The sequence below is a fragment of the Triticum aestivum genome, chromosome 6A (genome assembly GCF_018294505.1).
Source record: "Triticum aestivum cultivar Chinese Spring chromosome 6A, IWGSC CS RefSeq v2.1, whole genome shotgun sequence".
NCBI lineage: Eukaryota > Viridiplantae > Streptophyta > Magnoliopsida > Poales > Poaceae > Triticum > Triticum aestivum.
The window spans coordinates 540603117-540622467 of NC_057809.1; positions in this window are offsets into that span (position 1 = coordinate 540603117).

The window sequence follows — 19351 nt, forward strand, 5'->3', positions numbered from 1 at the left end:
GCTAATGCACAAGATGTTGTGGACCATGGCCGCACACGACGGGGGGCCGAGTTGACAGCTCAACACGAAGCACGGCATCATACTCCGGTTCACCCCACTGCCTCCGTGGAGCCAGGGGTAATGTTCAATTCCCTAGGGGTACCATGTTTAACTCCCGCATTGCGTAATGTGCGATTGCCCAAGGATTTCAAGGGACCTCATAAGGTACCAAATTACACCGCCGATTTACAGCCAGAGGCATGGGTGGAGAGCTAGGAGATGGTAATGGAGATGTTAGATGTGGATGAGGCGATTTGTGCTAAATATTTCACCATGATGCTGGAAGGAACAACTCGTACTTGGTTGAAGAGCTTGCCAACCAACTCTATCGACTCATGGGCCGAATTAAAGCGTTGGTTTATCCAGAACTTTAAGGATACATGCAAGCAGCCGATGTCAATTGTAGATCTGGCCGCTTGTGTCCAAGAGGAAGGGGAGTCCACGACCCATTGGGTTAAACGACTCTCGACGATTTTGCATTCGTCAGATCGTATTAATGCAGATACCGCAATATTAACGTTGGAGGGCAATTGCCGTTTCAAGCCATTAAAACAGAAGTTGGGAAGGCTCAAACGTCATTGCAGCGACATGTCAACACTCATGGCCGCTTTAGTTAAGTATGCCGATTCAGATAATACCAAGGATCCGGACTCAGAGGAGGAAAAACCGGAGAGGGAAAGAAGAACGACGGTGCAAAAGGGCAGCACCACAACCAAGGGGGCCATGGGAATAATAGTAAGCGTAAAGCGGATAATTCAGATTTGGTGGCTAACACAAATATGCAGCGTCGCAAAGGTAAACCGCCCCAGCGCGGCATGAATCTGGAGCGTTTGTTAAACCAGCCCTGCCCGAAGCATGGAACCAAGTAGGCCCCTGCCACACATCTTTGGAAAGATTGTCACATAATGAGGGAGTTCAAAAATTCTGATTTATACCGTTATGATCAGGATCCACCTGGCGGTTCAGGCCCAGGTTTCCATGGGGGCGGCGGTTCAAGCTCTGGATTTCAGAACAACCAGGGCCATCAGAACAACCATGGTAATAACCAGCAGAATAACCAAGGGAATCAGCAACAGTCAGGTTACCAGAGTCACCCCAAGCAGTTGAATAGCGGACAGTATCATGTGTTCACTACCAGCTTGTGCAAGCAGGATCAGAAACTTCACAAGAGGGCAGTCAATACTGTTGAACCGGCTGTACCGCATTATCTACGATGGTCGGAGCAGCCTATTGTGTGGAGTAGAGAGGATCACCCACCCCGGGTTGACAATCCGGGTCAACTAGCTTTGGTGGTAGCCCCTCAGGTAGGGGGCTACAAGTTTACCAAGGTTCTGTATTATGAGACTTTCCGTCGCATGGGGTTGACAGATAAGAATCTTAAACCGTCAAACACTATTTTTCATGGTGTAGTACCAGGTAAATCGGCATACCCTGTGGGGAAGATTGCTTTGGAAGTTGTGTTTGGAGATGAGCTTGATTCCAGGTCTGAGACGTTGACCTTTGAGGTGGTGAAAATCCAGAGTCCATATCACGCGCTATTTGGACGGCCGGCTTACGCGAAGTTCATGGCGAGGCCCTGTTATGTTTATCTACAGCTCAAAATGCCGGGTTATAAGGGGATGATCACGGTACATGGGAGTCGAAAGATTGCCTTGGATTGCGAGGAAGGTGAAGCGGCCTATGCTGAATCGGTTTGTGCAACAGAGGAGCTGAAATTCTATAAAGACAATGTTGATCCAGCGGACATGACCCCTTTGAAGAAGCCTACAATGGAGCATGACCCGACCCTGACGTTCAAACCGGCTAATGAGACTAAACTCGTTGACTTCGTCCCTGGTGATTCATCCAAGCAGTTTAGTATCAGTACAAATCTGGATCCGAAATTGGAAAGTGCGCTCGTCGAGTTCATCCATGAGAACCGGGACATTTTTGCATGGAAACCTTCTGACATGCCAGGTGTACCGAGGGAACTCGCTGAGCACACGCTAAATATTGATCCTAAGTTTAAACCGGTCAAACAGTACCTTCGCCGCTTTAACGAAGAAAGACGCAAGGCCATCGGCGAAGAGGTAGCCCGGCTGCTGGTAGCTGGGTTTATTGTTGAAGTGTTTCATCCCGAATGGTTGGCTAATCCGGTGCTTGTTCTTAAGAAAAATGGCACTTGGCGTATGTGTCTGGACTACACTGATTTGAATAAAGCTTGCCCGACAGATCCTTTCGCTCTCCCGCGTATTGATCAGATTATTGATGCAACGGCGGGTTGTGAGCGCCTGAGTTTCCTGGATGCTTATTCAGGTTATCATCAGATTAAGATGGCAGTTAAGGACCAGGAGAAGACGGCCTTCATCACTCCCTTTGGAGCCTTCTGCTATGTTTCTATGCCCTTTGGGCTCAAGAGTGCCCAAGCAACCTACCAGCGTTGTGTGCAAAATTGTCTTCACAAGCAGATCGGGCGTAATGTTCATGCCTATGTGGATGACATTGTGGTGAAATCCAGGAAGCATGAAACCTTGATAAATGATCTCAAGGAGATGTTTGACAATCTTCGGGTTTACAAAATGATGCTCAACCTGGACAAATGTGTTTTTGGTGTTCCGGCAGGCAAACTCTTGGGTTTTCTTGTGTCTAACAGAGGTATTGAGACAAATCCGGGAAAGATCAAAGCAATCACATCCTTGGCTAAACCGGCATGTATCAATGATGTTCAGCGTCTGGCGGGCCGGATTGCAGCCCGCAGCCGATTTATCAGCCGTTTGGGAGAGACGGTGATTCCCCTGTATCAGATGTTGAAGAAAACAGATAAATTTGTCTGGACTGACGCCGCCAATGCGGCATTCGAGGAATTGAAGCGGCAGCTAGCTGAACCGCCTGTCCTCGCTGCTCCAGTTGATAATGAGCCTCTATTGTTGTACGTGGCTGCCAACACCCGGGCGGTCAGTGTGGCGATTGTGGTTGAACGTAAGGAGGCCGGAAAAGAATATCCGGTTCAACGACCAGTTTATTATATCAGTGAGGTACTGATCGAGTCATAGCAAAGATATCTGCATTGGCAGAAGCTAGTATATGGAGTTTTCATGGCAAGTAGGAAACTCAAGCAATATTTTCAAGGTCATCCTATCACAATGGTCAGTTCTGCTCCCTTGGGCGATATAATCCAGAATAGAGAGGCAACTGGCCGGGTTGCGAAGTGGGCAATTGAGCTTGGTCCCCATGGTTTGAGGTATACACCCCGAACAGCTATCAAATCTCAGGCGCTTGTGGACTTCATCAATGATTGGACCGAGTTACAGGCACCAGAAGACAAACCGGATAATACATACTGGACCATTCACTTTGATGGATCCAGGCAGCTGGAAGGCTTGGGGGCTGGAGTTGTCCTCACTTCCCCTCGAGGAGATAAGATTTGTTATGTTCTCCGCTTAATGTTTCCTTGTACAAACAATGCAGCGGAGTATGAGGCCTTGCTCCACGGTCTTCGTGTAGCTAAGGAAATGAACTTAAGCCGGGTTCGATGCTTTGGAGATTCTGATCTGGTGGCTCAGCAAGTTTCTAGTACTTGGGATTCTAAAGACCCGCTCATGGCGGCTTATAAGCGCGAGGTGGATATTGTAGCATGTCACTTTAAGGGTTATCAGGTGGAGCACATCGACCGGCACAAGAATGAAGCAGCAGATTCTCTAAGCCGGCTGGGATCTCAGCGTAAACCGGTACCACCTAATACCTTTCTAGATATCTTGCATAACCCGTCTATAAAGTTGCCTACAGAAGAGGATTTAGCTGTTCCTGATCCGGAGGCCCAGTTGGTAGCCGTTCTACATGCCACTCCGGATTGGACGGTTCCATATTTGGCGTATCTGAACCGGGGCGAATTACCAGAAGATGAACTTTTCGCCAGGCAGATAGTCCGGCGGTCCAAGTCTATGGTTGTTCACAATGGCGAGTTGCACCGTTCTAGCATTTCAGGCGTATTCCAACATTGTGTTTCTCCTGAAGAAGGACAAGAGATTCTACAGGAAATCCATGAAGGGGATTGCGGTCACCATGCCAGCTCAAAGTCCTTAGTTGCTAAGGCTTTCCGACATGGGTTCTACTGGTTGACAGCTCATTCTGATGCGGAAGACTTGGTAAAGCGGTGTGACGCTTGTCAGAAATTTTCATGTCGTGCTCATGTTCCTGCTCAGGAGTTACACATGATTCCCATCACCTGGACGTTTGCTACTTGGGGGCTTGATATGGTTGGACCCTTTAAGCGTTCTAAGGACAAGAAGACCCACGTGTTGGTGGCGGTTGACAAGTTCACCAAATGGGTTGAAGCGGAGCCCGTCAGTAAATGTGATGCAGCCACGGCAGTTCAATTTCTCAAAAAGATTATTTTCCGTTTTGGCTTTCCACATAGCATCATCACAGATAATGGTACGAACCTTTCTAAAGGTGAGATGGAGGAGTTCTGCTAACGAGAGCACATCCGGCTTGATGTAGTGTCCGTGGATCACCCCCAGTCTAATGGTCAAGCTGAGAGGGCGAATCAAGAAATCCTGAAGGGCATCAAGCCTGGCTCATGGTCCCTTTGAAGCGGACGCCGGGTTGTTGGGTGGAGGAATTACCATCTGTGTTATGGAGCATAAATACCACCCCAAATCGATCTACGGGATATACGCCCTTTTTTCTGGTCTATGGGGCTGAGGCTGTCCTTCCAAGTGATATTCGTCACGACTCGCCCTAGGTCGCGAATTATGTTGAAGCGGACAACGAGCAAGCACGCCAAGAGGCGCTAGACCTGTTAGATGAGAAGCGAGACATGGCTTTGGCTCGGTCGGCCATTTATCAACAAGACCTACGGCGTTATCACAACCGCCGGGTTAAGACAAGAACCTTTCAAGAAGGTGATTTGGTACTTCGGCTCATTCAAGACCAGACTGATATGCACAAGTTATCCCCACCTTGGGAAGGGCCTTTTGTGGTCAGCAAAAATCTGCACAATGGATCATACTACCTCATTGACGTTCGAGAAGACTCATGTAGCTCTGAGGAGGAGACCCGGCGGCCATGGAACATAGCTCTCCTACGGCCTTATTACACTTACAGTCATAGGCTTTTCGTATGTACATATTTCAACAATGTATATATTATGATCAAAATAATAAACCGGCATCCTTGCTATCAAGCAGGGCCTCCGCCGTTTTTCTTCCTTCAAATATTTGTTAACTTGGGGGCTTCCTGTTCAAACATAGGTGTATTCACCAAAGAGAACATATCGTTACTACCCTCTTGATGCGGCTATCACGCCTTGGGGGGCTCCCTGTTCAAACATAGGTGTATTCACCAAAGAGAACATAGCATTACTACCCTCTTGATGCGGCTATCACGCCACAACAAAGCTTGGGAGCTTCACACCCAAGGGGCCAAAGAGAGTCTTGTTGCTACGCACAACTCAAACATAGGCACCCTTTGAGCACAGCTCACAAAGTTACTTGGGGGCTCTTTGCGTCAAATACCAAAGAGCTTGAAAGGACCCTTGTAGCTGGGTATCAACCCACGGCTTGGAAGCCTGGTGTATTCACCTAAAACCCCGGGTTAACCTGCCTTCATCAAGTAAGCCACTCCTATCCAGGTAATCCTGGCACGACCCTTCGAACGTTTGATAGTTACTCTCATTGAGACCTTGAACTTGTCAAAGTTAAAACGATGATTGATTAGTTGGAGGGCCATCTTAAAAGGCTTTGCGAAAATGGTTTAACTCAGTGGCCTAGCAGCCCATGAAAAGCCTCGATTTGGGCCTGGCAGCCCTCGAAAAGCCTCGACTACAGTTTTTGTTTGCTTTTTTCTGCCAAGTTTTTGTTTTTCGTGAGGTCTATGTTAAACCGGAGTTTCTTAACCCGGCAGGGCTTATGGATCTTCTGTTAAAGTATACAATTAAAGGTAATCCGGCATCCCTCAAAACCGGTCTGGCTTTGACACTTTGTCTCCAGCAATCGGCCGGTGTTCATCACGACCCGGTTTTATATCATATATGCCAACATGGCATGGTGGAAGTTGGGTTTTCACCTCTTCTTCACATCACAATTGGTAAACCAACAACAATGTTTTATATCACAGGTATGATTTATTATTGCTGCAACCGTAGTTGCTTACCAAGTTGTGTTGGGTATTTTGACCCGTCCGGTGGTAAACCGCTTGGACAGATTTTCCTTATGCAGGCACAGGGACTGCATAATATTGTAAAAATACATAAGCCAGTACTGAAATTCTCATGGCAAATCAACGCAAAGTATATCCCGCTGCACGAGGGCAACGGATCAAAGTATTTCCACTAGTTTATTACAAGGCGCTTGAAGGCCCAAAATATGGTGGTTCCAGCAGAACAAGGTTTCTGGAGCATCACTCTAATTGCCGGATCAAGTCTCATTACCATGTTGATGTGAAGTTGATGGGTCATCTGGCGTCGGTTCAGCCTCCTCTTCCCCACCTAGCGGCTGGAAGTTTGTGGTGGTCCAGTCAATCCGGGTTAAGGCCTGAAAGATAGCTTCTTCATTGATAAGTTCTGACGGATCAATGTCAGGGGCATAAGTGTGCTTACGGATTCCTGGAATAAGATTTTGTGCCTCCAGAATGACAGGGTTAACCCGTTTGTTTTTGGCATCATAATACGACTGGTGAACCGTCAAGTTAGCATCTTCTGCCAGCTGACTCGCCAGAGGACGCATCTCCCTTGTCACTCTTTTAAGGGCTGCATCATCAAAATCTGCCCCATTTTCTTGTGTGCTTGGAAAGCCTTTGGCAAGGTCAACCGGATCCAAGTCAACTATCCATGCTTTGGCTCAGGTAAGTGCCAACAAAGCGCCGGCCCTGGCAGCAGATCGCTTCACCTCTTCTAACTGTGCTGGTACCATGGATAGCCTTGTTAGAGTATCCTTGATCAGTGTTGGGGCCGGTTTGTCATAGGAGGCTGCACAGATAACCCGTTGAGCACCGGTGTAAAGTTGTTCCAGAAGAGTATACGCTTCTTTCAGCTTCATCCATACATCTGAGCCAAGATGAGTAATGCGGCTCCCTGCAATGGTTTAATAATTTCATATTTCAACCGGCACCTTATGAGACGGGTATTTCAAATAATTTGCTAAGGAGTACTTACCAAATACTGCGGAGGTCATGGTGTTTACCTGGCACTTTAACCCAGAAAGTTCTTCTGCTGCCGGTTTAAGTGCAGATTCGGCGTCTTCAGCCCGTTTCAGCAATGTCCCCTTTTCAGTGTCCTAGTTGGCACGTTCTGTCTTGAAATCTTCTTTCAGTCATTCTGTGGAAGTTAAAGCGGCTCGAAGTTCATCTTTAGCTTTGGAAGATTCTTCTTGCTAAGATTTGATAATTTCTTGAAGATCAGCAATCTGCGTCCGTTGATGGTTTATGTCAGCCTGCCAAAATCAAGCAGAGCATTTCAATATTTTATCAAAAGTCCCAAGCATACAACTGGTTCTACACTTGGCACTTGAGGGCTAATGCGGATTAATTCTTTCTTACTGCTTATTCAAAGTCCTAGGATTCATACAAGTTTCAATCCTGGCACTTGGGGGCTAATGCGGATTAATTCTTTCTTACTGCTTCTTCAAAAGTCCCAAGGATTCATACAAGTTTCAATCCTGGCACTTGGGGGCTAATGTGTGTTTGTTCAAAAAACTTAAAAGTCAACAATGTGCAGTTTGGAAATTCAAAGTCCCGGTTTGTTTTTACAAATTAAACCGACCCTTGGGGGCTACAGGATACAAGACAGTGAAAATACAAAGATAAGGAGGAAAATGTTTACCTCATAACGTTCCTTCATCAGATTTACCAAGTCAGCCTCATTATCTCGACTTGTATAAAGCCGGTTCAAGAAATCGGAATGAAGATCCTGGGCAGAAAGATTAGCATATTTTGACATATTAGTTTCCATTTTCCTCTTGCCCATTGAAATAAACTCATCCTTGGCGGTATGTTTTGCCAAGACAACTGGATCACCCGGAGCGGTATAAGCAGTGCCAGTAACAATAACGTCATCGTCTTTGGCTGGGCTTGGCGGATTAGCACTTGACTTCAGTGGATCAGCAGCCGGACTTGCAGGCATAGCATGTGGACTTAAGGTATCCTCATGCATGGCCGGATCAGCTTCTGGCGGATTAACATTGATAGTTGGCTCTGGCAGAGTAGAATCATCCATGAGATTATCGAGATTTTTATCAACATCCTCATGAGTTTTCTCCGGCTCAACTTCACCGGTAGGGGCGCTAGTCTTGGCCTTCTTACTCAAACGAGCTTGGGCACTAATATTAAAACAAAGATTAGCATGGTCAACTAAGTTATGAAAGAGAAGGGAAGACTACACATTTACCCAGGGATGGTTTTCAAGGGAGGCAGCTGAGTGGTTGATGAACCGCCAGACGAATTAGAAGATGCCTGATAATTTGAATCAGATGAATTGAGAGGGCATCGGAAGAAACCTTTCAAAAGATAACGTTTTTCAGAAGAACAAGCAACCTCTGGACGACGTTTCTGGTTTGGGGTATGAGGTAAACCGGAAGAAGTGACCTGTTGACCACTGTGCCGGGTTGTGCGACGCCCTTCGGTTTGCTGTGTCTTCAAAGAAAGTTTTTGATCCAAATGAGCAATAGGGTGAGAGCATTTCACTTTTCGAACTGCATGGCGAAATCGTTGAACCGGCACAAGTTCCGAGTCAGAAGAAAGACAAATTACCTCATCATGATCTGCATGGCTGGCCTCCGCATCATCTTGGGAGTAATCATTATCAGTAAAATATATGGATAGAAGTCAAGGGAGTCAAACTTTACCTCTTCAGCCGAGTCATCAACATCTTCTGGTGGCTCTGAAGACTCAGCAGTTTTCTTTTTGGCTGCTTTCTTGATGACCTTGGTCTTACCACGAGGAGCCTTAGCTATTTTGTCTTGAGTTTTCTTTTTCCAAAAAGAGCTACTGGCCTATGGGATTGCACAAAAGTATTATTATAGCAGTGTCAAAGCGGAGAAGAATAAGGAAAAGTACAAGGTTAAAATATTTACCCCTGGCGGTTTGTTGGAGGCGTAAAAAGGACGAAGACCAATTTGAGTACATACGGCGAGCGGTTCATTGAGTATTTTCTTTACACTTTCACTGACTTCATCGTCCGTCAGTTCTATTGAGTTAAACCGTTGAGGATCATTGGTGTTGCCGGTGTATTCAAACATCAATCCGGGCCGGTGGCTTAAAGGGAGAATGCACCATGAAATCCAGCAACGGACGAGATCAACACCAGTTAAACCGTTGGCAAGGAGAGCCCGGAGTTTGGCGAGTTGATATGCATAAGCTTATCGGTCTTTGGCAGGCAATCTCTGAGGTAAGGGGTGATTATTGCTGAGTCGGTACGGACGGTAGCCCGGTAGAGGATTCTCTTCAGCAGGGGCAGTATTTTGACAGTAGAACCAAGTGTGGTTCCAGTCTTTTGGATGGCTGTGAAGTTTGGCGTGAGGAAAATCAACCTCTTTCCTCTTTTGAATCGACACACCGCCAAGTTCAGTATTAGGTCCATTAGAAAATTCCGTCCGGCGGTTTAAGTGAAAGAGATCTAGAAAGAGATCGACGGTGGGTTCTTCTTGCAGATAAACCTCACAGAATACTTGGAAATTGCATATGTTGGACACAAAATTTGGTCCAATATCTTGAGGATGAAGTTGGAGCCTGGCAAGAACATCCTGGAAATTTTTTGATCCGGGAGGACTGAAACCTCGAGCTAAATGTTGCAAGAATACAATCACTTCTCCATCTTGAGGTTCAGGGGGGCATTCAGGGCCAGGAACTCGCCAACGAAGGACATTTTTTGAGGCTAAAGCGTCGGTGGTGACATATTCATTGATTTGCATTTCTGTGATCCGAGACGGAACCCAGTTGCAAGCAGCAAATTGCTTTGTCATCTTACAAAGTCTGTAAAAGGAAAATGGACGGTTTACGATTGGCGGTTTGTATGTGTTTGTCAAACCGGCAATTCAAGGTATACATATGAAGTGAACCGAGCATGGCTGTTCAAAGTCTAGATGGCGGTTTAAGAGAGGGCTAATGACATACAACGGATTATCAACACTAAAGGATAAACCGCCTTTTTGAGGCAGAACCCCAAGCTGGAAATTTGTTAAGTGTGGAACAAACAGGTTTCACAAGTTGCAATTATTATTTTGGATCAAACGATTGCTCTGGAAGGAAAAATTTCTAGACCTAAAACAGTGCAGAGAAGTTCATACATTCAAAGAGAGCTTCCAAACAATGGAAATAAGATCTATTTTTATGCAGGATAAGCGCAAACAATTGCTGCAGCAGTTCTATGTTGTTTTTACAATCTAAATAGGGTATTGGAGGTGAAAACTAACAAGGGTTTGCATCGGGCGGTGATGACCGCCGACGAACTCAACAAAAAGTTCCAATGCAGATCTGAGAAGGGGAAGAAGAAGAACTCACGGATGTGGACGAGTTACGGAGGTTCGCCGTCGATTTCTGGTCAGAGTCAGGTCGATGCAGCGGCCTGAGTCAGTGCGGACTGGAAGATCAACGATAGCGGCAGCGGCGATGCTTGAGGTCTTCGGGTCGCGAGGAGGAAGACGATGCGGTTTGGAAAGAGAGAAAATGGAGGGCAGCTCGGTCTTATTTATAAGGAAGTGAGATAAAACGGCAGGCACGAAAATCGAGGAATCGAAAGCGACAAAAGAGGATGCAGCTGTCGCCTCGATCTTCGGGAATTAATTAAAAAGAAGGGAGTCTTTATAAAAAAATTATACAGGAATGACGTCACAATGATTTACTATACTAACAGAAGACGATGTCATGGCGATTCATCAAAGTTCACAGGGAGAAGACAATATGGCGGTTTACGAGAATTGCCAGAAGTTCAAGGATTGAAGACTGACATGAACAGGTTCAAATCAATGTGGGGCCTAATGTTGAAGATATAACCACTGAGGGTAAACCGCCCAGGAGGGGCCGGTTCACCTTCAGTTATACTGAAGCCCAAGGAAACCCAGAAGATGGCGCTTTACGGATGAAGCTTAGAGGCCCAGAGCCCACATGTGGTTTAGGGCCCATGATAGTAAACCGCCATGATTGTATAAACTTGCATTATAAGATAAGAAAGAAGAGACCGAGGCGGACACTTGTATGAGCCAGCCTCGGGACTCCGTAGACCGTCCGGGATCCTCCTGAATATATAAATGGGTGACCCGGCGGCGGTTCAGGGACAAAAAACAATAACTCGAAGCCAGACAAAGCGGATTCGCTCCCTGGTCTTCGAAACCCCAGCAATACCAATCACAACTAGACGTAGGCCTTTACCTTCATCGAAGGGGCCGAACTAGTATAAACTCTCGTGTCCCTTTGTCCGGTTTAACCCCTTCAAGCTAACCCATAGTGATGGCTCCACGACTAAGTCCTTCCATGAGGACATCTGCCGTGACAATTCCACGACAGCCCCCATGCCATGAGTGCTGGAGTGTTCGGGATAAATATGAGCACTCTTTTTCCCATTGTTGGGTCCGTTGAGGGAGGTGCTTAGCTCAATGAACAAGGCAATCAGACTATAATGCTTTATCACTCTCACTTAGCCATAGAATTTTACAATTTTAAATTTTGGCGAAGCCCCTAGTATTTGGAAGGCCGAATTCGGGGCGCTATACACGCCTTAAGCCGGACAAAGCCGACTCCTCGCTCTAAGCGGCATAAGTCTTTAGGGACTCGAGACCTCTCGAACAGCGACCAGCTCTCGCCTTATCATGACAGTCGGTTTTAGCTTTCTCAACTGAGGTGCTTAGCCCAGCTAAACCGGGGCACAATCGCAGTAGTTCTCCCAGTGCTACCTTAGCCGATATAGCGGAACGTAAGGTACCAAAACATGGGAGCCGGGCAAACCCAACTATTGACCCAAGACATGATTCAGAGCTGATGCATATAATGCTATAAGTTTGGGGTGCCGCACTGTCGAAAGTGTTCGGACTTCTCACGCCGTATTATGGGGTATGCTTAAGCCCCTGGCATATTGGTCGTACCAGAGTGTACGGGTGCTGAATGTCATGAATGAACATATATATATATAAAGGAAGAATAGAGAATGCGATAATAGTCTAGTGCTATGCATTGTTTATTCAAAAAGGTGCGTCGAAGCAGAATGATACAAGTAGTGCGATAAGCAAAAAGTAGGACTACTTGACATGTCCGCTCCAAGGGCAAGCTGAGGAACGGTATTTAAAGCAGGCATTTCACTCGTTATTAGAGACCACATGGGAGTTCCGTGGTGCGATGTAGCTTTCTGCCTCCTTGGTTGTTGCATCGTGTGTCCGGCAATCATACTGTCGGACAGGGTTTCCAGATATTAAAGTCCTGAAAGAGATAAAAATAACAAAGCGGGAAGCCCCTAGTGCGGTTGAGCCGCGTCTTGGGGCATGCCGTAGTAGTGCCCCCCTCCCCACCTGTGCCCATGGTATTTTCAATGTGTAATTATGTGCGCGTGGCACAGATTTCGCCGTTTGGCTGGGACTGGGGCAGGGGCCGCATTGCTATGCGAGCTCGGAACATGCCAGGAGGTCTTGTTGCCGATTACTCCGGGCGCGCTTGAAGGTGTCCGGGTCTTTAATCGCCGAACTGGTGGATTGCCTTAAGAGGCTGCTTTGCGCTTCTGCTGCGAGGGCCGCAGTGTGCTCCTCCGTGCGGAGAGAGCGCTCTATGTTTCCATTGACTATGATGACCCCCTGAGGTTCTGGCATCTTGAGCTTGAGGTATGCATAATGCGGTACCGCATTGAATCTCGCAAATGCGGTTCGCCCGAGCAGTGCATGATAGCCACTGTAGAATGGGACTATATCGAAGATTAACTCCTCGCTCCGGAAGTTATCCGGGGATCCGAAGACCACTTCCAGTGTGACTGAGCCTGTGCAATGGGCCTCTACACCTGGTATGACGCCTTTGAAGGTCATTTTTGTGGGTTTGATCCTTGAGGGGTCTATACCCATTTTGCGCACTATGTCCTGATAAAGCGGGTTCAGGCTGCTGCCGCCATCCATAAGGACTCGAGTGAGGTGAAATCCGTCAATGATTGGGTCTAGGACCAGTGCAGCGAATCCGCCATGACGGATACTAGTGGGGTGGTCCCTGCGATCGAAGGTGATCGGACAGGAGGACCATGGGTTGAACTTTTGGGCGACTGGCTCCAACGCATATACGTCCCTTAGCGCACGCTTCCGCTCCCTTTTGGGGATGTGGGTTGCGTATATCATGTTCACCGTCCACACTTGTGGGGGGAACCTCTTCTGTCCTCCGGTGTTCGGTGGCCGGGGCTCCTCCTCGTCATCGCTATGCAACCCCTTATCTTTGTTTTCGGCATTTAACTTGCCGGCCTGCTTGAACACCCAACAATCCCTGTTGGTGTGGTTGGCTGGCTTGTCGGGGGTGCCATGTATTTGACACGAGCGATCGAGTATACGGTCCAAACTGGACGGGCCCGGAGTGCTTCTTTTGAATGGCTTTTTCCGCTGACCGGGTTTAGAGCCTTTGAATCCGGCATTGACTGCCGTATCCTCAGTATTGTCGTTGTTGATGCGGCGCTTGTGTTTGTTGCGACGTGACCTGCCATTGCCATCCTTGGTATCCGAAGTACCATGGTTCTTTGATATGTTGTTGCTGCGAGCCAGCCAGCTTTCTTCTCCCGTGCAAAAGTGGGTCATGAGTGTCGTGAGGGATGCCATAGATTTCAGCTTTTCCTGGCCAAGGTGCCGGGTGAGCCACTCGTCGCGGATGTTGTGCTTAAAGGCTGCTAGGGCCTCTGCATCCGGACAGTCGACGATTTGATTTTTCTTTGTCAGGAACCGTGTCCAGAATTGCCTGGCCGATTCCTCTGGCTGCTGAATTATGTGGCTCAAGTCATCGACATCTGGTGGTCGCACATAAGTGCCCTAGAAGTTGTCGAGGAACGCGGCTTCCAGATCTTCCCAACTGCCAATGGATTCTGCTGGCAGGCTGTTGAGCCAATGCTGAGCTGGTCCTTTGAGTTTAAGTGGGAGGTATTTGATGGCGTGTAGATCATCACCGCGGGCCATGTGGATGTGCAGGAGGAAGTCCTCGATCCATACCGCAGGATCTGTTGTGTCGTTGCATGATTCTATATTTACGAGTTTGAAACCCACGGGGATTTGGTGATCCATTACTTCGTCTATGAAGCATAGGGGGTGTGAAGCGCCTCTGTACTGGGCTATATCGCGACGCAGCTCGAATGAGTCTTGTCCGATGTGTTCGGCCCGACCGGATTTACTTTTACTGTATCCGGCGTGACGGTTATCGTCTCGCATAGTGGCGCGCCCTCGTGATCTGTAGATCGATCTTGCATGTTTTGCTTTGTCCTCCAATACGTCTCGCAGGTCTAGCGTGTTTCCCCGTGCCTTGACATTTTTATTTGAGTGGCGTCGGGGTGCGGTCTGAGTTTTTGGCTGAAATGCCTCTCTGTCGTGGCCACGAGGTGGCCGATCAGCCGCATCATATGCTGGAGATGTAGGTTTGAGTGCTTCCTCCTCCAGTCGGGGTAGCAACCTACGCTTTGGGTAACTCTTGGAGGGGCGTTCGAGTTCATATTCCTCGGCCGCAAGGACTTCAGTCCATCTGTCAGCTAGCAAATCTTGATCAGCTTGAAGCTGCTGCTGCTTTTTTTTAAGGCTATTTGCCGTGGCTATAAGCCGACGCTTGAAGCGCTCTTGTTCGACGGGATCCTCAGGCACGACAAATTTGTCATCGTCGAGGCTTGCCTCGTCTTCGGAGGGAGGCATGTAATTATCATCCTCCGCCTCTCCATCTGCCGCTCTCTCGGGAGGGCTGGCTTCTCCATCCTCCTGCTCTAAATCTTGCTGGAGGGGATTGTTGTCATCTTCGGCACTATCCAGAGTGCTTTATATGTTGTGCCGGTGTCACCGCTTTTGCTTTGGCGAGACTTAGAGCGGCGCCGCTGACGTTGGCGCTTGGGTTGCTTCTTGGAGGGGTCATCCTCCGCTGTCTCGTCGCCATTGCCTTCTTTGGGTGTGTCCACCATGTATATATCATATGATGAGGTGGCTGTCCAGTGCCCTGTGGGCAGTGGTTGCTCTTTGTCTCCCGCATCGTCGTCCATACCGTCGATGTCTTCGGAGTCGAAGTCGAGCATGTCGGTCAAATTGTCGACAGTGGCTACTAAGTGGGTGGTGGGTGGGCGGCGAATTTCTTCGTCATCCGCATCCCAATCCTGCCGAACATAGTTCCGCCAGGACTCTCCTGATAGGGAGAGAGACCTTAATGAGTTCAGTATGTCGCCGAAAGGCGAGTGCTGAAAGATATCCGCAGAGGTGAACTCCATGATAGGCACCCAGTCGGATTTGACAGGCACGGGCGCAGGCGGTTCGGAGTCCGTGGCCGGGGAAGAATCTGGTAGTTCGGCGTCACGGCTCCCATGAAGGGTAAGGTCGATCCTCGGTTCGATCACCGCTGAGAATATGGCCTCCGTGGCGGGGTCTATCCACCCGTCCATGGATGGCGCGATTGGCTTCTAATTGAGGGTCCGAGTAGTTGCTGGTGCGGTCTCCTGAACACTGTCCGATGGTAGAGCTAGATCATGCTCATCGTGACTGTGCGGCGCACTCGGCAGGGGCTCGAATCCCTCGAAGATCAAGTCTCCGCGGATGTCGGCCGTGTAGTTTAAGCTTCCAAACCTGACCTGGTGGCCAGGGGCGTAACTCTCGATCTGCTCCAGATGGCCAAGCGAGTTGTCCCGCAGTGCGAAGCCGCCGAATACAAAGATCTGTCCGGGGAGAAAAGTCTCACCCTGGACTGCATCGCCATTGATGATTGAAGGAGCCATCAAGCCTAATGGTGACGACACAGAGGAACTCTCAATGAAAGCACCAATGTCGGTGTCAAAACCGGCGGATCTCAGGTAGGGGGTCCCGAACTGTGCGTCTAAGGCGGATGGTAACAGGAGGCAGGGGACACGATGTTTTACCCAGGTTCGGGCCCTCTTGATGGAGGTAAAACCCTACGTCCTGCTTGATTATTCTTGATAATATGAGTAGTACAAGAGTTGATCTACCACGAGATCGGAGAGGTTAAACCCTAGAAGCTAGCCTATGGTATGATTGTATGTTGTCCTACGGACTGAAACCCTCCGGTTTATATAGACATCGGAGGGGGCTAGGGTTACACAAGGTCGGTTACAAAGGAGGAGATATACATATCCGTATTGCCTAGCTTGCCTTCCACGCCAAGTAGAGTCCCATCCGGACACGGAACGAAGTCTTCAATCTCATATCTTCATAGTCCAACAGTCCGGCCAAAGGATATAGTCCGGCTGTCCGGAGACCCCCTAATCCAGGACTCCCTCACCGCCCCTTCAACATATATAAGGAGGGGCAGGGCTCCCCAAAGAGGGACAAGTAAGAAGAAACAATCTTAAAGGGTTAGGGTTAACTGGGAGAGCCGGTTTACACCGACTTCCTCATGATCATAATGAGAGATAGCCTCAAACAACATGTAGGGTTGTTATCGGATGATGTTTCCCGGGGCCCGAAGCTGTCTAAATCATTGCCTTGTGTTGCGTCTCTCGATTCCGCTCAACCCCTCTCAAGCTACCATGTAGATGCATTGGCCTAACGACTAAGTCCTCACACTAGGACATCTGTCGTGACAATTCCACGACAGTTTTGTTTGGCCAACTTGATCTATTTATCTTGCAATGGGAAGAGGTGCCCGGTAGTGGGTTCGATCTTACGGTGCTTGATACCAGTGACAGAAAGGGAACCGACACGTATATATCGTTGCTACTAAGGATAAAAAGATGGGATCTATATCTACCGCCATAGATAAACGGATCTTGTCTACATCATGTCATCGTTCTTATTGCATTACTCCGTTTTCCCATGAACTCAATACACTAGATGCATGCTGGATAGCGGTCGATGTGTGGAGTAATAGTAGTAGATGCAGGCAGGAGTCGGTCTACTAACCTTGGACGTGATGCCTATGTAATGATAATTGCCTGGATATCATCATAATTATTTAAGGTTCTATCAATTGCCCAACAGTAATTTGTTCACCCACCGTTTGCTATTTTTCTCGAGAGAAGCCACTAGTGAAACCTACGGCCCCCGGGTTTCTTTCTCATATTATTTGCCTTTGTGATCTACTTTTATTTGCTTTTATTTTCAGATCTATTAATCCAAAAACCCAAAAATACTTTGCTGCACTTTATTCTATTTGTGATGCAACTATCAATCTATTACAATTTTATCTCCCGTCACACACCAATTTCTGGCGCCGTTACCCGAAAGGGATTGACAACCCCTTTAACACGTCGGGTTGCGAGGTGTTGTTATTCGTGTGCAGGGGCTGTTTACGTTGTGTTGCTTGGTTCTCCTACTGGTTCAATAACCTTGGTTTCATATCTGAGGGAAATACCTACCGCCGTTGTGCTGCATCATCCCTTCCTCTTTGGGGAAATACCGACGTAGCTTCAAGCGACATCAATAACCGATCTATTCCTTCTCGTTTTCGGCAGAAAAGCAAAGGAGATCTATGTGACAAGATATTGAAGCTGGAGTTGGAGGTCGATGATTTAAAAGAGGAAATTGCTCTCCTCAAATATAATATGAAAAAGTTAAAGGCACAATTGTTATCACCACCACCATCTTCTTCACCACCAAAAGAGAACTGAGTATCGGGTATGGGCATTCCCCTTGGCTTCCGCCAAGCTTGGGGGAGGTGGGCCGGTATCGTATCATCCCATTATCTTTTTTCTTTTACTTATTTTAGTTTGATCTTTTTCTTTAGATGAATAAAAGTTAGTTCGATCCTTTCTTCCTTGAGAGTTTGCTTAGTGATCTATCCTTGTAATCGTGTCAAGTTATATAATAAAGTTTAGTGTGAGTTTTTGCTTTCTTTACTCTCATGTTGCAAATAAAGAAAACAAATAAGAAAGGAAAAAGAGAAAGGAAATAAATAAAAGAAAGGAAATACATTAATAAGATCATATACTAATCCTATGGTAGGTGATGGAACCACATAAGGAAAAGTCTAAGTAGAAAATTTTATTACAGATTGACAAACATAACATTAGTCAATGATGCAACTCATGAAAGAATTAATAAGGGAAGAGAAGATTCACATATAAATATACTATCATAGAAATCGTTTGTGATTGTGAGCCCTCATCAAAATATTATACGCCAAAATTGTTGACATTGGACAAGGAAGACAACTTAATGGTTTATGTTTGTTTATATTCACATAGAAGTTCAACATGTGGTGCTTGCTCCCTATCTTTTCTAGCCAAAAATTCCGCACTAAGTAGAGATACTACTTGTGCATCCAAAAACCCTTAAACCCAAATCTTATTTTCAGGTGTTCACCATACCTACCTAGGGATTGAGAAAGATCCCTCAAGTAAGTTGTCATCGATGCAATAAGGCAATAAAAATTGCTTCCAAAAGTGTGAGATCATTTAGTGTACGAGAAAAGCATTGCACAAACTTGTGATGGTGAAGAATAAAAGTGACAGACTACATAATAAAGGTCGCTATCACAAGGGGCAATGCAACGTGACGTTCTTTTGCATTAAGGGGTTGAGCATACAAACAAATAAGTGCATGGCAACCTCTGCTTCCCTCTGCGAAGGGCCTATATTTTACTTTTATGTATTTACCTTTATGCAAAGAGTCAAAGTTTTCCTTCTATTCCTTTTTATTTTTCTCCTTTGGCAAGCATCATGTGGTGAGGAAAGATCTAGGCGCATATGTCCAGTTGAATATAGATAGCATGAGTATTATTGTTGACATTACCCTTGAGGTGAATATGTTGGGGGACGAAACTTTAAGCCCCTATATTTCTATGTGTCTGGTTGAAACGTTTTGCTCATGTGTACGAGGTGAGTGTGAGCAATCATAGAAGACTATATGATGGTTGAGTATGTGGACTTGCCTAAAGACTCCGATACGTGACCCTTCCTGAAAAGATAATGAATTGTAGTCGCAAAGTTGACTGAGAACATAGTTTTTTGGTTTTTAATAGAGTTTTTGCTTTATACTACGATTGCGTGATGAACTATTACTTATTCATGAGAAGTATATGATAAAAGTTCTATGATAAAAGTCCTGTGTTTAATTTTGTTGCTCTTATAATAATCAACGTGATGCTTCTATGTCTGTATTTTGTTTTTATCGACACCTGTGGACATGTTTTTCGATTTCGGTTTTCGCTTGAGGACAAGCGAGGTCTAAGCTTGGGGGAGTTGATACGTCCATTTTGC